Raw genomic sequence first — 5,411 nt, forward strand, 5'->3', positions numbered from 1 at the left:
AACTATGCTATTAATCTTTTCCTCCAAATGTTTGAACTCCTCATTCTGTAACTTATGAATTTCAACATTTTTAGGTGGTTGAACTGTATTTTGATTGACAAACTCTCTTGTATATATGACTTCTACTTCTTGAATTTCTGAGGAAGATTCCATCCAACTTTTTCTTGACCATTCATGGAGGTTCAATGCCACTTGATCAATCAATGTATATGCTTCATCTACACTCTTGTCCATAAAAGAACCTCCAACTGATTAATCTAATAAACACTTATTTAAGAAAGAAATTCCCCTATAGAATATGTGCAGGGTCAATCATTTTTCCAAACCATGATGAGGGCAATGTCTTTGTAGACTCTTGAATCTGTCCCATACTTCAAATAATGATTCTTCATATGTCTGAGCAAAATTTGTGATGCAATTCCTCATATAAATTGTTCTACTTAGAGGGAAAAAATGATTCAGAAATTGCTTCTCCAATTGTTCCCAACTTGTGATGCCTTGAGGACGGAGAGAATATAACCAAGTCCTTGCTTTATCTTTGATGCTAAAAGGAAATGCCATCAATCGAATTGCGTCTGCTGGCACTCCTTCACAATTCACCATATCACAAAGTTCTAGAAATGCCTCAAGATGTAGATAAGGACTTTCTGATACTTCTCCTCCAAATTTGTGACCTTGTATCATGAAAATAAACTCTGGGTCTAGTTGGAAATTTTTTGGTTCAATATGAGGCTGCACAATGGGAGACATAAACCATGTAGAAATAGGTGCTGAGAAATCCCTTAAGGGCCTGCTTGACATGTTAGTGCTCAAGGAAAAAATTTTGAGTAAAAAAAAAATGAAGAATTAAAGATAAGAAATAAAATGCTATATGAAAAAAAATAAGAAACAAAATGCAGGGAATTATGAAAATGGAAAAGCAAAAACTATTCACAAGTCTAGATACACTAAATTTCTAATCTACTAATGTTAATGCGAATAGTCCCCGGCAACGACGCCAAAAACTTGTTATGATTCCGCAAGTGCACGGATTCGTTAGTAATATATAAGATTGTCGAACCACAGGGACTGTTGATTATGCACTAGAGATGTCACAAAGTAAGTTATCTAGACGGTCGAAAGTTAGCTTGACGCTTACGAACTAATGAGTGTGATTGAAGAGAGGGAAAGAAGGTTGAGATGAAGAGAGAGGAGAGAGAGAGAATTGATTTTGGAGGGAATGAGCTTTGGGAGGTGGATTCTAGGATTTCGGTTTCATTATAATGCTAGAAGATATTACATAGATTGCTTAGTTTCTACCCTCTATGTCCATGCTCTTGCAAGAAGTTAAATTGGTCAATATCCCTAAGTATCAAATAGAGACGATTCCTGTGAAATCTTGTAACGGTTAACCCCTATCACGAGGGCGCTGTTAGAGTGTATACTAAAAGTTTAGCTTTTTGTATAAACATTTAAGAATCACATTGGTCAAATGCCTACATTTATATGCTAAGTGTAGTTGTTTAATTAATTTATATTGTAGATAACATGATGTGTGGTGTCACACATAGAAGATTATGTTATCAGTTCTTTATAAATTATAAATAGTAGCTCACGACTGAGATGGAAAGGAACAAACCATTGGAATAGTCGTAGTGTAATTAGGTATTGGTTTATCTTGACTGATCCTGTCTGAGAAGCTTTGACAAAATGGAAAGCTGGGGGAAAACCTTACTGCTGATGAAGAATAATACCTGTGGAATATCGATCCGAGAAACCCAAAGCGGATCTAGGAGAATAAACCCATAGAACGCCCTCCTTGTGCAAAGATCCAAAGACGAAAGGAAGGCTACAGTGAAAAATACCAAGATCTGGAGCTCCGATGACTTCCTGCGCATAAGAGAACCGTCGACACTATCGTTAGTGACCTAAGACCGGGGTGGGAATCCCTGGCTAGGCCCTCCGACGCTCAAGTTAGTGATATCTCTTTGTGTGGAAGAAGGAAACAGATGAACAGTGATTTAAATTAGGGTTTGTAATGTGGGTTGTGAGTGTGAGCATAAGCCTGAGCATACCTGGCTAACGGAGAAGATTTCCCTTTTTATACCACTTCATATAACCTCCGTAGTCATGAAGTGGGCCCCGGTTTGTTAGAGTTTGTTATGAGATGACGTCAGTCCTGTACTTGCAGAAAATAACTTTTAAGGAATCTTTTTTGTACCCCAGATGTACCTTCTTTGTCGTCTAGCACCTGTAGAAGAGTCTAGAAACATTCTTCCCGTCAGATTAGTCAACCTGTTATACAATCATATGCAGTAGATATTTTCATAAGATATTTAGGCACATTCCCGAAATATTTGTTCTCGCCCTGTCTTACATATTATATTGAGGTATATTTATCACCCTGTCTTATAGGTTATATGGAGATATTTATCGTCCATACTTTCTTACCCTGTTTTTATTATGTTATAGACAGTCCGGTATTGTACTATGCTTCGTCTCGACAGAATTGAACCCACGTTATGTTTGGGCGGGTTATTATTACTATTCAACCTATGTCCTACTCGTCCAATAATATACTATAAATTCTATACGACTTTGTTCCTTTATATACCCAAATGACCATATACATCCGAGCCTTACTAGTCCCTATCCAAATGTAGTAATTCAGACAATCTTGGCTTGTCTATCTTAAACATGTTATCTCGGCCGGTATTGACCTATATTTTCTTAAGCATGTTGCCCCGGTTGGTATTGGCCTATGTTTTCTTAAGCGTGTTCTCCTGGCTGATATTGGCCTACATTCCCTTAATCATGTTGCCCCAACCGAGATTGACTTATGTTTTATTAAGTATGTTATCCCGGTCGGTATTGGCCTATATTTTCTTAAGTAAGTTATTCCGGCCGATATTGGTTTATATTTTCTTAAGCATATTATCCCGGCCGATATTTGGCCTACATTCCCTTAATCATGTTGCCTTGGCCGGTATTGACCTATATTTTCTTAAGCATGTTACCCCGGCCGGTATTCATACTTACTTGATTCTACTATCTTTTTTCCCCTTTTCACGGGGGGCCTACTAAACCTAACCCATATCACTAGTCTTCCCTCCAAGTCTAGTCGAAGGAGGTGTAGCTGACTGACTAGACACAGGTCTATTTTTATTTCTTTGCCTATCTTTAATCATGGCTCTGCCATGGTCACTGCAATAGACCCGTGACCTTCTTTTCAGTAGTTCTTGTGACTTCTGGTACATCAATCCCGTGAACCTAAGTATAGTGATCCCGTGAGTTCAAGTATAGTGATCTCGTGAGTCTTTTGATCCTTTAAATAGAGATGTGATCCTCTCTTCCTTCTTCACTTGTCTCAGTTCTTTTTCTCCTTGTTTGCCTCCCTTATCGAGAGTATGGCTTTAGACCTCCCTTTATGGGGGCAATTCTTGTTGGACAAGGCGAAATCTATAGATGAAGCTGCCCAAGCTTTGGATCTAGTTAACTCTTTGGCACGAGGGATGGAGTTATTTCTGTCGGTCACCCAGTCTCAAGTATGGTCGGGAATGGCCTTGAGGAACAAAGTTTATCGAGATCTAGAACTTCAAGCCAAAGAAATGGCTGCTTTGCAAACTCAACAGGCTTCAGAAGTGTTCGCGTTAACTAAGGAGGTTCACATAACTAGCCCGTTAGCTTCACGATGGCAGCAAGGCCCAGGTCGTCTGTAGGCTAAGGTGGATGCTCTGGAAGCAGAGCTCAAAATGTTCAAGCAGGAAATGGATTGTTTTATGACATGTCTGAGGGGACTTGAACAAGTTTGCACCTCCTTTGTTCATGAGACCATTCCTTTTCCTACTTTCTTCCAGGCGTAAAAGAACACACTGGCTCTTTTAAATGGGGAGGAGGGGGGGGGGGGGCAATTCTGTTGGATGATAGATTTTTCATCCTATCCTCCTGTCAGGCAAAATATTCCCACTTCTCCGACTTGGTCGGGTTTACCTTTTAGCTGGGTTGAGGTTTTCTAAGAAGTTTGAAAGGCCATGTTTCAGCGGGTTTCCCTTCAAGTCTAGCCGAAGGAGGTGTCAGCCGACTGATTAGACATGAATTTATGTTTAGTTGAGTTACATATCTTGAGCAATATTATGTGCTTGATCAGGCTTGGCCCATTGAGTATATGCAAAACTTGTTTTTTATTTAACTAATGACATACTTTAAGTTATATAAGGCTAAATGCCTCAAATGCAATTAATATGTTATACTCAATCAAATCCTTTTGACCTTGGCTGATACTAACCTATCTATAATAGACATATTATACTGGCCGATATTAGCTTTTCTATTATAGATATGTTATCCCGATCGATATTAGCCTATATATTATAGACGTGTTGTCTCGATCGATATTAGTTTGTCTATTATAGTTATATTAATTCCTACATTGCTTCACGCATGGCTGACTATTATTATTTCTGATATTCTGTCTTTGACCCGAGAGCTGTCAAACCCGATCCATCTTTCTTTATTACACATAGTAAACTACGCCTCATTTCCAGAATTTCCCTGATTATGATTGACTTTTCAACGGTAAAAGAATGTTGGAGGCGCGCGACGAGGCGCCACCAACTCTTATATGATTTGATTTGTCACGTCCATCATAAATACCCATTTATGGTCATCTGACGCGTGTCTTTTCTTTCCTCTTTGTAACACCAGCGTTAGCATGCTTCTATAATCAACGACGTCTGTTGAAAAATGTATTCTGATCTAACAGTGGTTGTATACTCTCTCAACCATAAATCCTTTATCTTCTTATCGACTTTGCCCGTTCCTTCTTGCCTTAGCATTTTTCCTTTACTGCAATCTTTGATCTGTAAAGACCCAATTTTCCTCATTAGGAGTCCTAAAAGTGCTTTAAAATATTTAGAAATATTTTAGAAAAATTCTAGAGATTTTTATAAATTTTTAGAGTATTTTTATGGAATTTTTGGAGGTCGTTTGATATTTTTACCAAAAGAAAGAAGTTGTGACAAAAAAATGTCCAAGCCAAGGCTCGAACCGGCAACCCCTGACCCGAGCAAAACCCGGCTAACCAACTGGGTTAGCAGTTGTTACTTAATTAAATAAAGGGAGAATTTTATTTAATGAGTAGAAGTTAATAACAAGAATTAATGGGCAGAAAATGGTTGCAGCCGAGTTTCGAACCCACGAGCCACACCTTAAGCAGAACGCAGCCAACCAACTCTTCTGCGAGTATTTCGTGAAAAGGTAGGGTGTGAAATATTCTTAAGCAACGGTTAGTAATAAAAATAATCCTAGGTTATAAAAAGAGGTTAAGTTAAGAGAGGAAATTATTTCTCTCGATCCCTCTCCCCTTCTCTCGAGTTCGACGGCGCGACTCTTCTCGGTGAAGACGTAGCGAGCAGCCCTGCGTCTCCGGTGGC

At 38.8% G+C, this 5,411-nt stretch overlaps 1 non-coding gene across 1 annotated transcript; it reads left to right on the forward strand.

Annotated features, from left to right (window-relative positions):
- Nucleotides 1-322: 322 nt before the first annotated feature.
- On the forward strand, nucleotides 323-428 carry LOC122003118. Its single transcript, XR_006117790.1, has one exon. It is a non-coding gene; the product is annotated as a small nucleolar RNA R71 (small nucleolar RNA).
- The last annotated feature ends 4,983 nt before the right edge of the window (nucleotides 429-5,411 follow it).

Source organism: Zingiber officinale, chromosome 7A, assembly GCF_018446385.1.
Source record: "Zingiber officinale cultivar Zhangliang chromosome 7A, Zo_v1.1, whole genome shotgun sequence".
Lineage (NCBI taxonomy): Eukaryota > Viridiplantae > Streptophyta > Magnoliopsida > Zingiberales > Zingiberaceae > Zingiber > Zingiber officinale.